Below are 17624 nucleotides of genomic sequence, written 5' to 3' on the forward strand. Positions count from 1 at the left end.
ATCTGCAAATAATGAAAATTTGACTTCTTCCCTTCCAATTTGAATGCCTTTTATATCTGGTTCTTGTCTCAGTGCTCGAGCAAGTACTTCCAAGACAATGTTAAATAGGAGCGGAGACAATGGGCATCCTTGCCTTGTTCCTGAGTTTAGAGGGAAGGATTTCAGGATTTCGCCATTATAAACAATGTTGGCTTTTGGTTTTTCATATATACTCTTTATCATGTTCAAAAAGTTTCCTTGTATTCCGATCTTTTGGAGTGTTTTTATCAGGAAGGGGTACTGTATTTTGTCAAATGCCTTTTCTGCATCTATAGATATAATCATGTGGTTTTTTTCTCTCAATCTGTTTATATGGTGTATTACATTGATTGATTTTCTTATGTTGAACCATCCTTGCATACCTGGAATAAATCCCACTTGGTCATGGTGTATAATTTGTTTAATGTGTTGTTGAATACGATTAGCAAGTATTTTGTTAAGTATTTTTGCGTCTAGGTTCATTAGAGAAATTGGTCTGTAATTTTCCTTTCTTGTGGTGTCTTTGTTTGGCTTTGGTACTAGGGTAATGTTGGCATCATAGAAGGAATTAGGCAGTGTTCCTTCTGTTTCGATTTTTTGGAATAGTTTCAACAGGATTGGTGTTAGTTCTTTCTGGAATGTTTTGTAGAATTCACCTGTGAAGCCGTCTGGCCCTGGGCTCTTCTTAGTTGGGAGATTTTTAATGACTGATTCTATCTCTTTGCTTATGATTGGTTTGTTAAGATCATCAATTTCTTCTTTAGTCAGTATGGGCTGCTTATGAGTTTCTAGGAATTTGTCCATTTCCTCTAAATTGTCATTTTTGTTGGAATATAGTTTTTCAAAGTATCCTCTTATGATAGTCTTTATTTCTGTGGGGTCAGTGGTGATATCACCTTTCTCATTTCTTATTTTGTGTATTTGCATCTTTTCTCTTTTTTTCTTTGTTAGTCTCGCTAAAGGTTTGTCAATTTTGTTGATCTTCTCAAAAAACCAGCTCTTGGTCTTGTTTATTTTTTCAAGTGCTTTCTTATTTCCTATTTCATTTAGTTCTGCTCTTATCTTTGTTATTTCCTTCCTTCTTCTTCCTGTTGGGTTACTTTGTTGTTGTTTTTCTAATTCCGTCAAAAGTGCAGTTAGTTCTCCAATTTTTGCTCTTTCTTCTTTTTTGATATATGAATTTATGGCTATAAATTTCCCTCTCAGTACCGCTTTTGCTGCATCCCATAAATTTTGTTATGTTGTGTTATCATTATCATTTGTTTCAAGGTAGTCATTGATTTCTTTTGAGATTTCCTCTTTGACCCACTGTTTTTCTAAGAGTGTGCTGTTTAATTTCCAAATTGTCGTTTGGAGTCTGGGTCTCTGTGCCTTGCAAATTTCCAGCTTCACTCCACTGTGGTCAGAGATACTGTTTTGTATGATTTCGATCTTTCTGAATTCATTAAGCCTTTCTTTGTGGCCTAGCATATGGTCAATCTTGGAGAATGTTCCATGTGCGCTTGAGAAAAAAATGTATATCCTGCTGTGTTTGGGTGTAGTGATCTATATATGTCTATTAGATCCAGCTCTTCTAATATACTGTTCAAATGTTTTGTTTCTTTAGTGATTCTCTTTTGAGATGTTCTGTCCAGAGTTGATAGTGGTGTATTAAAATCCCCCACTATAATTGTAGATGCATCTATTCTTTCACTTAGTTTTTCCAGCGTTTGCCTCACATATTTAGAGGCGCCCTTGTTAGGAGCATAAATATTTATGATTGTTCGATCTTCTTGACAGATTGTCCCTTTCACTAAAATATAGTATCCTTCTTTGTCTCTCACAATTGTTTCGCATTTAAAGTCTATTTTGTCTGATATTAATATAGCTACTCCTGCCTTTTTTTGGTTGTTGTTTGCTTGTATAATTGTTTTCCAGCCATTCACTTTCAACCTCCATGAGTCTCTGGGTCTAAGATGTGTCTCTTGTAGACAGCATATAGATGGGTTGTATTTCCTTATCCAGTGTCCCAGTCTGAATCTTTTGATAGGTGAGTTTAGTCCATTGACATTCAGTGTTATTACGTTTAGAGCGTTATTTATGGTAGCCATATTTTGGTTGGATTTGTGTTTGTTATATTTTGTTTGTATTATTTTATTTTCCCCTTGTATTTTTGTCTTTCTTGTTGTTTTTACACTCTCCTCCATCTCTGATTGTCCTGTTTTTTCCTTTCGTCCTGCAGAACTCCCTTAAGAATTTCTTGAAGGGGAGGTTTCTTGTTGATATATTCTTTCAGTTTCTGTTTATCTGTGAATATTTTGAACTCTCCATCATTTTTGAATGCTAGTTTAGCTGGATAGAGTATTCTTGGTTGGAAATTTTTTTCCTTTAGTACCTTGACTATATCATACCACTGCCTTCTTGCCTCCATCGTTTCAGATGAGAAATCAGCACTTAATCTTATGGAGTTTCCCTTGTATGTGATGGTTTTCTTTTCTCTTGCTGCTTTTAGAATTTTTTCTTTGTCTTGAGCATTGGATAATTTGACAAGTATATGTCTTGGGGTGGGCCTGTTGGGGTTTATGACCAGTGGAGTGCGCTGTGTTTCTTGGATATGTACATCTGTCTCTTTCAGTAGATTTGGGAAGTTTTCATTCATTATTTCCTGCAACAGTCCTTCTGACCCCTTTCCCTTCTCTTCTCCTTCTGGAATGCCTAAAATATGTATGTTTGAGCGTTTTGCGTTATCATTCAGGTCCCTAAGTCCTATCTGGATTTTTTCTACCTTTTTATTGACCACTTCTACTATCTGTTTGATTTCCAATGCACTGTCTTCCACATCACTAATTCTCTGCTCTGCCTCTTCTAGTCTGCTGATATTTGCTGCAAGTGTATTTTTGATTTCTTGAATTATGGTGTTCATTTCCATCATATCTGTTATTTTTTTGTGCATGTCTGCAATTTCCCCTCCAAGTGTTGTCTTCATGCTGTTAACCTCTTTCATTACTTCATCAAATTTGTCGGTGATAAATGATCTGAGATCTTTCATTGCTTGTGCGAAGTCCTGCCCCCCTTCCTGATTGGATTCAGCCATGTTTTCCTGATTACTGGTTTGGTTTGTAGATTTTTGTTGCTGTCTTGTCAACATTTTTTCTTGACGGGTTTAATCAGTTCCTTAGCTTCTTTGTCTAGTCTTGGAGATTAATTAGGTGTTGTTTTTGCTTAAGTGTTATATCTTCTCTTTGTCACTTTGTTCTTCTTATTCCAATTTCTTATTGCTAGTTAAGCTCACTTTAAAGGAAAGTATTAGTGCTGGGGAAAGGCAATTGTGTAAGGGAGGAAAAAGTGTGAAGTAGTATTGGTGATATATGTTAACAAAGTAACAATATGAGTTCTGGGAGGATGGAGGTTAGATCATGTAAATTGTGTAGAGTTATAGTAGTAGGAAAGTACCTATAATGAGGTAGACGACTGAATATGGGAGGAATGTGGTACGTACTAAGAGGCTATTGTTTCCGTGAGAGAGGGAAAGAGAAAAGAAAGGTAATAGTTTCAGGGACGAATACCAGATGGAAAACTAAACAAAGGTATTAGAAATTAAGAGTTAGACACTTTGCGGATCAAAGAAAGGGAGATGGAATATAGGAGAGATAGCAGATGGTGGAGGATATCAAGTTGTAGGGGAAAGGGGATAGTGTAGATAGGCTAAATCTATTTACAGAAAAATGAGGCAGTGGAGGGTGAGGAAACCCATCAAATGTGAGGTATTTCCTGTAGGACCTATTGTATTGTTAAGATAAAATAGTATAAGAGGAATATTGGGGACAGGAAAGAGAGGATTAAAAAACAACAACAACAACAACAAATATATAATAAAAAATTTAAAAAAAAACAGAAAAAAAAACAAAAAAAATAAACAAAGAACAGAAACCCTGCCGCCAGGCTCGGCTGGGCTCGGCTGGGCTCGGCTGGCTCCGGTCCCCCGCCCTCCTTGGCTCGGCTGGGCTTGCCTGGGCTTGGCTAGGCTCGGCTGGGCTCGGGTTCCCCGCCCACCGCCACTCGGCTGGGCTCAGCTGGGCCCGGCTGGGTTCGGCTTCCCTGCCCGCCACCCTCCGCGGCGCTGCGCGACTCGGCTCTCCCGCTCGCCGCCCTCCGCGGCGCGGCTGGGCTCAACTGAGCTCGGCTGGGCTCGGCCCCCTCACCCTCCGCGGCTCAGCTGGGCTCGGCCCGGCTCGGCTTCCCCGCCCGCCGCCCACCGCGGCACAGCGCGGCTCGGCTCTCCCGCCCACCGCCCGCCGCAGCTCGGCTGGGCTCGGCTCCCTTGCCCGCCGCCCGCCGCGGTGCAGCGCGGCTCGGCTCTCCCGCCCGCCGCCTACCGCGGCCCAGCTCGGCTGGGCTCGGCTCCCTTGCCCGCCGCCCACCGCGGCGCAGTGCGGCTCAGCTCGGCTCTCCCGCCCGCCACCCGCCGCAGTGTGGCTCGGATCCCCCGCCCGCTGCCCACCGCGGCCCAGCTAGGCTACCCTGGCCGCCGCCTGCCGGGGCTCGGCGCGGTGCTAGCTGCCTCAGTTCTGCCTACCCAAGGAGGGAATCCTCCACACGTAGCTGGGATCTCCGTGTATATTTCACGGATGGATCCTCTCTGTTACCTTCCCTCCAAATTGATGTCTAAACACCTTGGGACCAGGAAAAATCCCGAAACAGCCCGGTCCCAAGGAGTCTCCGACGCCTCCCAGCCGATTCCCTCCAGGAGCTAGTAACCGGGAAGTTCACTCAGCCGCCATCTTGCCTCCTCTCTCTTGTCCCACATTTTACTCTTTCTTAAAAACCAATCATTTTGTCTTATACATTTTATGTAAGTTACCAAAATGATTTTGGAAACAGTCTCCAAGCAAACTTCTTAAAACATACAATTACTTTCAACACTAAACAAACTTGTTAAAATAATGATTCAGTTTGCTTATATGCAAATATAACATTTCTTCACTTTAAATACTTAGTAGCATGCAGTAGTAGAAACAAGTTGGCAGGTAACGCTGATTGCCTACATGATTTTCTGTTACTCACATTACTTTTTGTTTTTATTATTAATTCAGTTTATGTTTAATAATGACTCTTTGGAATTAGCTATTTAAACACTGTAATTTAAACAATGCTTCCACAAACTTCTTATAATTATTTTTAACTATGTAGGTTATAATTACTTTAAGAGAAATTTCACCTTCACAGAAACATTCCTTTATATAAAGTTACCACAATAGCTTCTACAATTTGCCACATGTTTTCAAGTCCTGTCCTGTATATATTCATTCTGACCTTATGAAAACTAGCCATCTTCTTTTAGGACAAATCCACTTTTTCAAGGAAACTTATTAAATTTTAGTCAGCACTCCCATGAACTTTTTACCTTTTAAAATATTCATTTAAGTTTTATATCTTTTATTTTATCCTGTGAAGAAAAAGAAACTATTCATTTCAATTTAGGCAAGAACTATTATGTATTAAGAGACTTATAGTAATTTCATTAACCAAGACTTATCATTTTTATCATGGTAGAGATCTCATTAACATGTAACCTTATGTATTAATATAAATGCTTATTTAATTTTTGGTCATTTGAATAGAGCTTTTGTAGAAATTTTTATTTATCAATTCATATTACCATCCAGAGATATTAAAATATATACTGACATTAAACAGATAAACACAAAAACAATTACATACAACACACCAACAGAAACATAAAATTTACAATTTGACTCAAAATTCTTACTTTTTTGGTGTAGTTGTTTTTAAGTTTTTCATCATTTCACATCTTAGATTTTACTGCTTTTAAGGTTCCTTCTGGAATCTTGTTGCCTGTAACATGCAAGCTTATTCTTGGAAATACTTTTATTATTTATCACCAATGAGTTAAGATAACTTGAGCAGCATAAATGCAGCTAAGCTTTTAGTTGTTAAACAGTTAACACAAATTTTTGGGTTACTACTCTTTTACACTACACTGAGATTTGAAGTTCAGGAGTAAGCTATTGACTCAAAACTGAACATTCTTTCTAACACCTTGATAAAAAATTTGTACTAATTTTATTAATTTGGCTTGTTGCAGAAGCAGAAAGATTCAATAATTGTGTATGGAAGGCCAGGGCACAGGAATAATTTTGGGAAGAAAAAAATTTACTAACAATCGACCAGGCTCAGGAACTCTTGTTGAAAACCCTGAGCCCCAAATAAGATTTTTGGGTTCTTTTTATGCAGAGGAAGAGTCAAATGATGCTTTGTTTGAGTACAAGATAAGCTTGAGTTAACACATATTTCTTACATTCCAGGTAGGCTTGAATTAACATATTTAGTTTGCATCCTTCTTGAATATTCAAAGTTTATAGAGCCTATATCACTTAATTGCTTTTCCAGGACTGGAGTGGTTGGCATGGTTACCAAAGGCAGGGCTGCAGTTCTTATTATCTGATATACACAGCTTCTTATTGTCTGATATACACAGCTTGGGTTATTTATGAAGAGACACACAGCCCCCACACATAGCCTATATCAGGCTAAATAGGCCCAAACAGAATCAGCATGGAAAGAAAACAGAACACCAGTGTTGCCATATTTTCCACCTCTTCCAGGATTTTAACTCTATCAGCCCCCACTAGCCCATGGCCACATTATCATGTAGGCAGCAGGGGTTTGCACAGTTGCTGCCAGAATATTTTCCTTATCTTAGTTAACACTTTAACAGAGAGTTTTCTTATAAGCATTATTTCACTAACAAGGGCTTTATTTAGCACTTTTGCCTGTGTGGGATGTTGTATTTGTTGTAAAGACTCATAGGCTCCAGTGCCCATAAACATGTCCAAGGTAAGAGCCATATTGTGAGCCTGATTATGCTCACCATGAGCACTGCATTCTTCAAACCAATTACTTTTCCATAAAGGATAATTGGCCCTCATCAAGCAAGTTTTAGCCGAAACCATCCAATCTTTGGGACAATGAGGATCTTCCTCTACTGATTCTACCAAGGATAAAGTGAACAGGGCAGTAAGTCCATATGTGCTACAAGCAGATTTCAATCCTTTTAACAACTTAAAAGGAATGGGTTCATGCAGATGTAACATATTGACCAGGATTGTTGGGATTAGGGTGTTCTATGGCAGGAAAAAGAATAAATTGAGAAACATCCTAGCCATGCATCCAGGCGGACTGGTTACTAGCCTGTAAGGGAGACAGAACAGGAGGGACCAAAGCTACAGGAGACACTAGGGAAGGAGAACCCATGATACGGGGAAGGCACTGTTGACCAACAGGGGCACCTTTCTGCAATATTTGCTGATCCACCAAAGATGATTGTGACAACTGCCATTGGATGGTGACAGGGGTAGAATCACAATTGTCTGCCATCCAGAAACCAAGGACAAGTCTACTGGAGAAAATCTAAAAATTGTTCTAGCTGTTGGGTAGTTACCTTAGAACCTCAGCCTGACAACAATGCCTTCAATATTTGAGCATACATATCACGTTGAGAAAAAGTGTGATTCCCCAAGATTCACACCTGGTGAACAGACCCAAACTTATGGGACGTGGCCTATGCATCTATCCCTTTCAATGGCCTCACTGCAGCCAACAACATAAAGGATAGGGCCTCCTCACCTGTTGCATCCAGATTGCTTGAAATTACCCAGTGTCATGGGAGTCTGTTCTGGCCACACATGCCATGACACGTCGAGGGCAGTAGCAGCCAAACAGCCACTGTGCAGTCCCTAAAAAAAGGAGGTGAGAAAGTGAAGAAATGAAAGACACAAAATAGCAGGGAAAAGGTAGGCTGTGAGGAACCTGCAGAAGGACAGAAGCTACCTAAGGAACCCAGGTTAATCAGGCACATGGATTTAAAAGACATCAACACACTCAGCAGTTCCCAGCAGAAACTCTGGTTCCAAGGTAACTACAAATACAATAGATATTCTTCTTTTAAACAGCCCTCGGTAAAGAGTTCCCAGGAAATCAAATTCACACCTAGCATATTTTATTCAACAAAAACTTGACTCAGGGTTATCTATTTCTTATACTATATTCTTCCTTGTGAAATTTGGAAATGGCATTCCAGGTGTCAACAGACCCTGTTACAAGGGCAGTCACACTGGGGTATTAGAGAACATCTTAAAATTTTGAAAGAAAAGTTTATTGTGATCTCTGTATCATGAAAATAAGAGACAGAATCAGAAACGAAAGAGAAAGCAGCTTCACTCCGGAAAGTGAGAGCCAAATTACCACTACTAAGTGCAACTGTTGGATAAGAATTGTTTCTTCATCACACTTGCTGGAGAGCAGGGGGCCAGATTTGAAGGCAGGGGAGGGGCAGGGACCATTGCAGACAGAGCTGTGGGGGAAGGGACTCCTGGGCCAGATGTGGGGCTGATGGGAGAACCTCTCTCTCCCTCCCAGAGTTCCTCTAGTCCAGGCGAAGACTCTGGGTTGGGCCAGGCTGTGAGGTCCCTCTTAAGAGGGGGTTTCCTCACCAAAAAAAGTCCTAAGGCCTCATCAAGTGGGGTCCAACAGAGGGCAGGCATTAGCCTGCAGGTCTATCCCACGGCCATAGCCACAGACATGCACTCTACCTTTCCATCACCTCCATCTGTATTCATGGAAAATCTGTTTTTTTCTAACAGTGGCCTGAGGGCTTCTGCATTGGCTCCTTAGCAGGCCGGGAAAGGCCTGTCACCCAGAGAGGAGAGGCTGGGGAGCAGATGTGGGTCAGTGGTTGAGCACTGGCTTCCCATACACTTGGTCCCAGGTTAAATCCCAAGATCCAGGACCTCCAGAAAAATAAATACATGAATAAAAAAAAATAAAAAAATTAATGGCCACAGAAGAGAGGCTCAGGGTATTCATTCTTTTTCATCAATGACCTCTCTTTCTCCGGGGGTCCTTTCTGTAATGAGAGGGGCCCCTGAGGGCCCACAAGACTCTCAGCAATGAGCCTGCCATTTCTCCTCTCGCCCTCCTTTCCGGTACCCTGCGAATGAGCATTTTTCTTTTCTCCGGGTTCGGGGGACCCACAACGAAGCTGCTTACCTACTGGGTTGTGAGACTTGTCCGCGGAAATCATTCCCGCTCACCTGCTTGGTGGTCAAGTGGGCTTACAGGCCCACGTGTTCCGGGCACGAGGTACACCAGAAGCAGCCATCGTGACCGTCAAAAGCGGTCGTATGGGTTCTTTCGGATTTGACGTGAGTCATAACGATCGGTGTCTGGGGAAAAAAAAAAAAAGAACTCATCCTCTTAAGCACATTTTGTTCTGCCAGGGCACGCCATGCATCCGGGTGATTTCCCTATTGATTGTCATTCCAAGCTACCATAGCAGGCAATTCAACAGGTCTGCTGTCAGCATTTCCAAACTAAAGCAGATACACCTGCTCGCCGAGGAGGCACAGCTGCCTAGTCGATCAAGCCCCCGGCGCTGGTGTTCCCGAGAGCTGCGGGGACGCCCAGGTGTACGCCGATGGCAGGTGGCTCTGGGCTTTGGTTCCCGGCCAGTGGGCCCTACTTTGGGATACGTGCTCCTGCATGGGGTGGAGTTGGATTAAGGTGGGACCTCCCTACACAGTCCTCTTCTGTCCCTTTGGGCGAAGCTGAGTCTGGCACTTGGGTTTTGTGCACGCTCAGGAGATTTGAATCTCTGGACAGGCCCCATGCCAGTTGGGACATGAACCTCAGCACGGTTGCAACACCCACGCTCTGGTCCACTTCACTTGCCCAGGTCAGCTAAGAGGGTGGAGAAGATGGTCCTCCCCATAGCAGGAAATCAATAGTGGCAACACCTGCAATCAGGAGAATCCTCCATCAGCCATGTGGGTTCTAAGCCCCATCTTGATTGAGAGCTGGAGTGGACCTAAACTCCCCAGGGTCCACAGTATGCATGCCTAAAATATGCCTTTGGTTCATGTCTTCATGGAATTCTACTATATATTGACAGCAATTGCAGTCTGCAAGGGTTTTGCTTCTTGGGTTTTGGCCTCTTGAAGGGTGTGGACTGGTTTGTGCTTTTCCCTGCTTCATTGACACCCGGCATGGTACAGCAGGAATTCAAAATAGGCAGAAGAGGTTTCCAAGCTGGAGCATCTGGTGCTTGCCACGGTCATCAAGAAGGGCAGAACTTCCGCAGACTCGTTGCAGTTATCCGGCCAATCAGGTTTGCATGCATGCACCAGTGTGGACTTGGCACTGGCCAAGTGACCCACAATGCCCACTTTGAGTCTGGGACAGACCCCTTACTGTCCTCTCCTGGCTGTTGACAATGGCATCATCAATGTCCCTCACCTGTTGGTGGATCTCTGCAGCAGTGGCTCGTGCGCCAGCTCCAGCACCTCACCAATGGAGTAGATACTGGGCTGGACCAAGCCGAAACCCAGGATGGGGCCCGCCCGAAAGCCAAGGGCGGCCAGCCGCTGCTGGTCGTTCACGGTGCTGGCACCATGCCCAGAGTCCCATGCCTCCCACTGCCCTTCACCACCGCTGTCTCCTCCACTGCTCCAGCCCCATGACCCCGTGCCTGCGGACCACCAAGCCTGGTGCTCCACTGCCCCCGGGAACCCAGGCCCTTGGGCAGCGGGCATGCCAGGAACCAGAAGGAAAGCACGGGCTGAGCAGGAATTGGCCAGGCCTGCAGGCTCTCTTCCTGGACAGGCCATACGCCCAGCGATTGCTCGGTCCTGGGCCCGAGGATAGCATGCCACCCTGGAGCACGGCCGTCCTGGTGGAGGCTCGCGGTGCTCCTTCCCCTGCTTTGGCCGCCTTCAGGCCTCAGTACTGCTAGACTGATTAGTCGGGACCACCCTGGTGACTGCAGGCCCAACACCCTCTTTCTTATCCAGCACTTTTGCTCTGCTCCCTCTGCTCCATTGGCTCCCTCTACTCTCTCAGCTCCCTGTCTTTGGGCACCTGGCACCGCATGTGTCTGCTCCTTCTTTGCTTATCCCCCTACCGCACCATGTCCACCCCCCCACCAAGCCTTCATGCTCCACCTGCCAATCTCTGGACCGAGTCTCCTGGGCCAGCCACGTGGTGAGTCCTAGCCTTCCTCCTCCCTTGGTCACAGTCCCCCACACATCTAGGACCTGACCTCATTCTATTCCCACCCCACCGCAGGGTTTAATCATTGTTGTGGAGACAGTGGCCATGTCAGTTACTGAGGGCAGGAGTGAGAAGAAAAGTGTTACGTGGGAGCAGTTTCTGGTCTTGGTGTCATCCTGACATATATTGAAGGGACAGATGCAGGACATTTTTTATCCTATAATAAACCACTGGATGGCCTGGGGGAGAGTAGGAACCACAGTGTAAGTTATGGACCGTGGGGCCTGGCAGTGCTCCAGGGTGTATACCCCAAATGCAATGAATGTGCCTTTCTGAGGAAAGGGGATATTGATGAGGAAGGAGTGGGGGTGGGGTGGGAAGGGAATGGGGATAGGGTATCTGTGAACTTATGTTTTTTAATATTTTGTGTGATTTCTTTGTTTTAAGGAAATGATAATTAAAAATTGAAAAAAAAAATAGAGGGAAAAAATGGAAAGCCTCAGAGCATGCATCCTGGAACCGGCTCCCAACAGCACAGCCACCACTGCACAGGACCAGGTCTACAGGGGCCTGCCTGTCTTCTCTTGATCCCCGGAGAGACTCCATGAAATGAGCAAATGTATCCAATCATTCCTCACTCCATCTCCTGCAAGAACCTGCACCTCTGTCTTCAGGGTGTTAGCCTGCCCTGTGGGCTGAAACTTGTCTCCTGGGTCCTCAGACCAAACAACTGCTATGAGCTTCCTGAGCACCAGAGACAATGGCATAATGCAGCAGAGGGGTTGTGGAATGACATTGGGGTCTCTCTCTGTCCCATTTCCCTCCCAATCACGAGAAGGCTTGACCTTGGGGAGGGCCCCTGTAATGCCCCTGCCCCTCCAGGACACCTCTGGATAGCAGTGAACACCCAGGCAGAGCACACAATGTCCATTCCAAGCCCACATGACTGAGAGGAGGCTGGATGACACCCTATGGCCCAGCAGGATGCCCTGGACTCCAGGATGTATGGTCAGCAGGGCCTATAGTACAGCAGGGGTTTACTACAAGTGCCCAGGTGCAGACAAGGCTTAGGTCAATGGTCAATCAGTGACAGTTTAATACAAGCACCACAGTTCCTGGCCACAGGAAGAGTGCAGCCCAGGCAGCTATGCACCGTGGAAGCCCTGCAGCCTCTCTGCTGTGGGGCAGGGCTGGTCCCATCTTCACATCCATCCAGGATCTGGGCCCTGCTCATGCCTTCACAGACAGCATCCTGGGGCAGAACCCATTCTCCCCTCTGGGTCATGGCAGTGATCCCTCACTGGATGTTGTCTCCATGCATCAGCTCAATGTCCACCTTGATGACAAAGTCTTCTATTGTACCAGCTCTGCTCTGACCCTCCAGAGGCTCTATCTCCCTTCTAAGAAAGTCAAGCTTCATCCAGAAGCTACAGATGGGACCCAGCTCCCAACATCTCTCTGACCTATCTGACCCCTGACTACCACTGCTTCAGCTCTGGCTTCCTGTCCTCTCCTTGATATGTCAAGCACATGCCTCCTGGATCCTGGCTCTGGCCACCATCCTGAGCCCTTACAGACATCAAATACATGCTCTTCCTGCCTCTGAATGTAGCTATCTGACCTTTCAAACCACTGGGAAACCTGCTCCAGCATGGCAGGGATGGTTCATGGCATTGCTCAGGTGTTTATTGCCTGAATCACCAAGGGACCCTGGAGTGGCTGCATGCCTTGCTCACCAGGATGCTCATGACCTTGTTGCTACTGTCCTTGGCCAGGATGACCCAGACAATGCAGCAGTCATCCATGCTCTGTTTGAGGTGCAGTCAAGAGTTGTGGCTCTTGTGGCTGATCCGCTTGGCACTGGTTTTGATGGAGAAGGAAAAGGAATTTCCCCCAATGGTGATGTGACTTTTAAAAAGCTCTGTGATAATGAAGAGGTCAACTGCCCCAATGGTGGGGGAAAGAAGATCAGCCCAAGACCTGGATCCTCAGGGCACCCTGTGCTGCTCTATGAGTTCCATTTCACTCTACAGGGACTGTAAGAGTCAACAGTTCTTGACCTCTTGTGGACATGGAGAGCACCCAACAAGCACAGGATGTGGGTGGGGAGAGCAAGGGCAGACAGGGAGCAGAGGTGGGCTCTTCATTTCCTGGACTTCTTGGGGCACTGGGACATGGTTCTGGTGGATTTCCAGCTATGAGCTTGAGGAGATGGCCACATGCATGTGAGGAGAATAAGCTGCATTCCCGCTGCTGAGCTCAGGGCCACACTAGTGCAGGACACTGGAGTGGGAGGGATACAAAATTAGGGGCAAGAGAGCTGGACAGGTGGTCAGCTTTGATTGGAGGCCTCCCCTGGGATGCATCCAAAACCCTGCCTGCTAACACTGCACACTGCTAAGTTCTTGGCCCATCATAGTACCCAGTTGGCCCTGACTGCCTTAGAGATCATATAGCATCACCCCATTTCACAGAGGAGGAAAAAGGTCCAGGGACAGGGTGACTCTCCCAACCATATGGCTTGTTGGGAGTGGAGCTTGCATCACAGCACTAAACTGCCAAGCTCCCCAAGCCCATGATGAGCCTGAGACTTCCCTGAGCCCCGGACAGCCTGCCCTTGCTGGCCCTGGATGGGGAACTGACTCTCTGCTGAGAGGAAGTTGGGTGGAGCCCTGATGTCCTGTCAGGAGGATCTCTGCTTTCCATCCCCCATCTCCCAGTCATGCCCCTGAACTGATGATGATACCTGTTCACCACCCTCTTTTGGCAAAATTGATCATCATTCCCTGGAAGACATAGAGTGTACCTCCATCAAAAGGGGGCCCATAGCCATTGCTTTGTACATTGCCCCTGAGCCCTTTTTGTGTGGCATCACTGAAGGTCAGTCCAGGAATAGACTCAGGCAGGCTTGTGGGAGCAAGAAGTGGCAACCACGAGTGAAGCCCCGAAGCACACCCAGTCCAGCCATGGGTGACAGTGGAGAGATGCCCCATGGACCACCCTGCACTTAAACTTCTGTGAGAAAGCCATGGTTTCCCAGCTCTCGTGAGACACAGTGAGTGTACCCACTGCTGAGCACTCAGGACATGGGGCAGCCTTTCCTCTCCAAGCCTCAGGGTCCCTTTCCCAGGCTGCCACGGACCCCAGGCTCACTTACATCCAGAAACTCCTGCATAGCAGAGTCCACCATCAAAAATTGAGTGAGGAATGTCATCAGCCATGGAATAGTGCTTTGGATGCCCTATGGCACTGGGTGGGTGGAGTTGAGCACAGGTACTCAGGTGCCCCCAAGACCCTGCCCTGAATACCCCACCATCTCAAACACCTATGACCACCCAGGGCAACCTGGGACACACGCAGGCACTCAGCACTCACTCCTAAGTAAACCTCACAGCCTCAAAATCCCCTAAACTCCCTTGCAGTCACCTCCAAGCACCAGCTTTTCTTCAATCTTAAGTTTGCCCTCCACCCCACCCAATCCATCCTGCCTCATCTCTTCCAGACCCTTGCACTGACTTGTTGCCACTAGTCACTGAGGATTCCCAGACTTCATGTCCCTAAAGGCTCCAGGAGTGGACATTTAAGGTAGGCTCCCTAGGGTGAGGCCCAGGAAGGATGAGTTTGAGGATGGCCCCATCCTGAATTGGACCCTCCCTGGCCCTGAGCATTAGCCACATTCAACCTTCCCTGCCATTGCTGCTGCTTCTGGGATCTTTTGGGGTTCATATCCAAGTTGGAAAACTCAGGAGCCCCCTCCTGCCAGGATTGAGCAGATTGAGGTCACTGAGGACCTCCACCCTTCCCATTGTCCCTGGGCTCTTGGACACCTGGACAAGTGGGCAGGTGGAAATCTGCTGCCATGAGGACAAAGATCTGGCCCCTTACTGGGAGTCCAGAGTCCACAGTGGTGTAAGCTAGTTGCACAGATGCTCTGGCCATCCTGCTTTCCCACTTGGAGTCAATGGAATGCTCAACCACATTCCTTTTCTCCCTTCTACCCCACCACCCTGCCAAAATTGTGGCAACACTGTATAGTCATGCTACCATTCTGTGGGAAGACACACAGGCCAAAGTAAGGATTCAATTGGGGTGTCAGAGGACAGGCTGCACCCTCTGGGTAGAGGCCTCATCTTCATTGACACCTCCCCAGAGCCCACCACCACTAACCGGAAACTTGTTCTCCCTGCCTCTGAGTGTGCATGTGTGGGGTCTCATGTCATCCCAGCAATGGAGCTTGAGGATGGGGGTGTCCTTGGAGGCCTGAGTAGATTCTGCCTGCTCAGCCTACAGGAGTGGACAACCCAAAGGCTGCCAAAGTCCATATCAAAGATGTCCCTTCCCTGGGGTCTACTCAGGATATTCTGTATGCAGATACACCCCAACCTGAGATGTCATGGCTGTGACCACATGTCCCTGAAGGACTGGGCATTCAATTTTTCTTCATCTTTTATGTGGAAGCTTCTACTTTCAGTCAGGAGGGACCTACTGTGGTTTCCTGTCTCCCAAACACTTCCCATAGCTCTCTTTGACACATATCATTGGTAATGAGGACAGTTCTGAGATGGCCATGTGGATGGAGACTTCTCATCCTGCCAGTTCATCATCTTCTGGAACATTCCAGCCACCTCTATCACATCTGAGAACAATGGCCTTTGACCCTACAACTGCCCCCTCACCTGCCCATGAATGAAACAAGTCCCTCTTCACCTTCATCTATAATAGACCAGACAGGATGTTTGCAAAGAAACTCCCAGGCAAAAACTAACAAGCCCACCTCCTAATCCCTGAACCTCACCAGCTTCCTCTTTGCCTGGATGATCAGTTCACTAACCTGTGAGGAGATATTCTCATTTCAGAAATTCTCAGATGGCATCTGAAATAGGTAGAAACTGTCTCCAGGGGAGGGCAAGAAAGGAGGAGAAAGGTGGGGTGTGTGTGAGGTTCTAGGAGCCCACCCACTTTGCTGTGCTGCCTGGGACCAGGACTGCCTGGTGGGTGTTGCTGAAAATCGGCAGCTCTGAGCACTGCAGTGCATCATGGGCTTGGGTGCTGAGCTCTCGCATGGCAACAGCGGAGACCTCTACTCCTATTTCATGAGCAGCTGGTATTAACACATGTAGATTTCAACTGGACAGGGTGTGTTGCTGAAAAACACACTGGACATGCTCCCATTATCTCAACTCTGTGACTGAGCAGGGATCAGTATTGAGGAAGAATAGCTGACCTCAGGTCATGTGGAGAACCTGGAGCCCCAGCCCACCCAGCCCCTCCTCTGGAGCCACTGCCTCCCAGGCTCCCTGTGGGGCAGTGCCCAGCCTTCCATGGCATCACTGGTACTGCCTGGCATTCTATACAGAGAGGCCTGTCCACATAGAAACATCCTCCCATGTCTCCTGGCCAGTCGTGATTTTCAGCAGAGAGGATGGCATAGAATGAGAAGTTCTTGAAGACTAAGCCCTCCCAGAGAGGGAGGAAGAATGAACCATGAGGTATGGTCTGAGTGGCCCCTGCATCATCTTCAGCCCCCTCAGCTGACATCTCCCCCCTTGGATGAGAGACTCCCAGGGAGTCCCTGTGGTCACACCATGTCCCAGGAGAGGGACCCCATACAATCTGAGGAGCCTGGATGGGATGTGAGGATATGAAGGGCTGTGCTACAAGTCAGGCAGGGCCTGGAGGTTGAGAGATAACAAGAGCACAGAAGTCCTCTAGTACTCTAGAGGGCCCCTGAGTGCACCCTGGGCATGTCGGTCTAGTGTATCACCATCCTGGCCCTGGCTGTGGCCTTTATTCTGTGGTTCCCAGGGCAGGTGGCAATGACATCCTTTGTTACTAGGTTGATCTTGGTGACGATGGCATGGATGGTGGGTGCCATTTGTTCCTTGCCCTTCTTGTCATGGTAGGACCAGATGGAGCCCAGAGAGTGGCAGAGCACCACCTTCTCAAATAGCCCCTGGGGATGAGTGGAGTGCAGCCAGCCACACTCATCTATCTCAGATCCCACAGTCCCTCATATCAGGGTTATCATTACAGCAGGGCATGTGGCAGGTACAGCCAGTGTCCTAAATCTACTCTCTAGAGGGGCAAGTGTGTGCTTGGGTTCAATAAACTCGCCCAGGTTACAATGCTGGCAGTGGACCAGGGACTTGGCCCAGATCATAAGGTTCTGAATCAGGGATGGAAAGGCTTGGGTGGCAGATCCTGGAAGGAAAGTCATCCGAGCTCCACCCTGCTGAGCCTGGGTTCACCACATCCATCAGTGTCAACTGCTTTGCCACCAGCTCAGGAGAGAAAGCCAGGAGGTCAGCCATTCCTCAAACAGATCATTCCTTCAATCTGTTTATATGGTGTATTACATTGATTGATTTTCTTATGTTGAACCATCTTTGCATACCTGGAATAAATCCCACTTGGTCGTGGTGTATAATTCGTTTAATGTGTTGTTGAATATGATTAGCAAGTATTTTGTTAAGTATTTTTGCATCTAGGTTCATTAGAGAAATTGGTCTGTAATTTTCCTTTTTTGTGGTGTCTTTGTTTGGCTTTGGTACTAGGGTAAT

The 17624-nt window shown here is 46.8% G+C and overlaps 1 protein-coding gene across 5 annotated transcripts in view; it reads right to left on the bottom strand.

Annotated features, from left to right (window-relative positions):
* LOC131280128 (leucine-rich repeat and calponin homology domain-containing protein 1-like) overlaps window positions 1-17624 on the bottom strand; it is a 169097-nt gene that overhangs the window by 50971 nt on the left and 100502 nt on the right. For all 5 annotated transcript variants that reach the window (XR_011650008.1, XR_011650007.1, XR_011650009.1 and 2 more), the window contains 2 exons: window positions 9111-9242; window positions 7645-7754 (listed from right to left, as the gene is read on the bottom strand). The gene's annotated coding sequence lies outside the window, so the exon portion shown is untranslated. The remainder of the gene's footprint in view (window positions 1-7644; window positions 7755-9110; window positions 9243-17624) is intronic.

This window comes from Dasypus novemcinctus, chromosome 10, assembly GCF_030445035.2.
Source record: "Dasypus novemcinctus isolate mDasNov1 chromosome 10, mDasNov1.1.hap2, whole genome shotgun sequence".
NCBI lineage: Eukaryota > Metazoa > Chordata > Mammalia > Cingulata > Dasypodidae > Dasypus > Dasypus novemcinctus.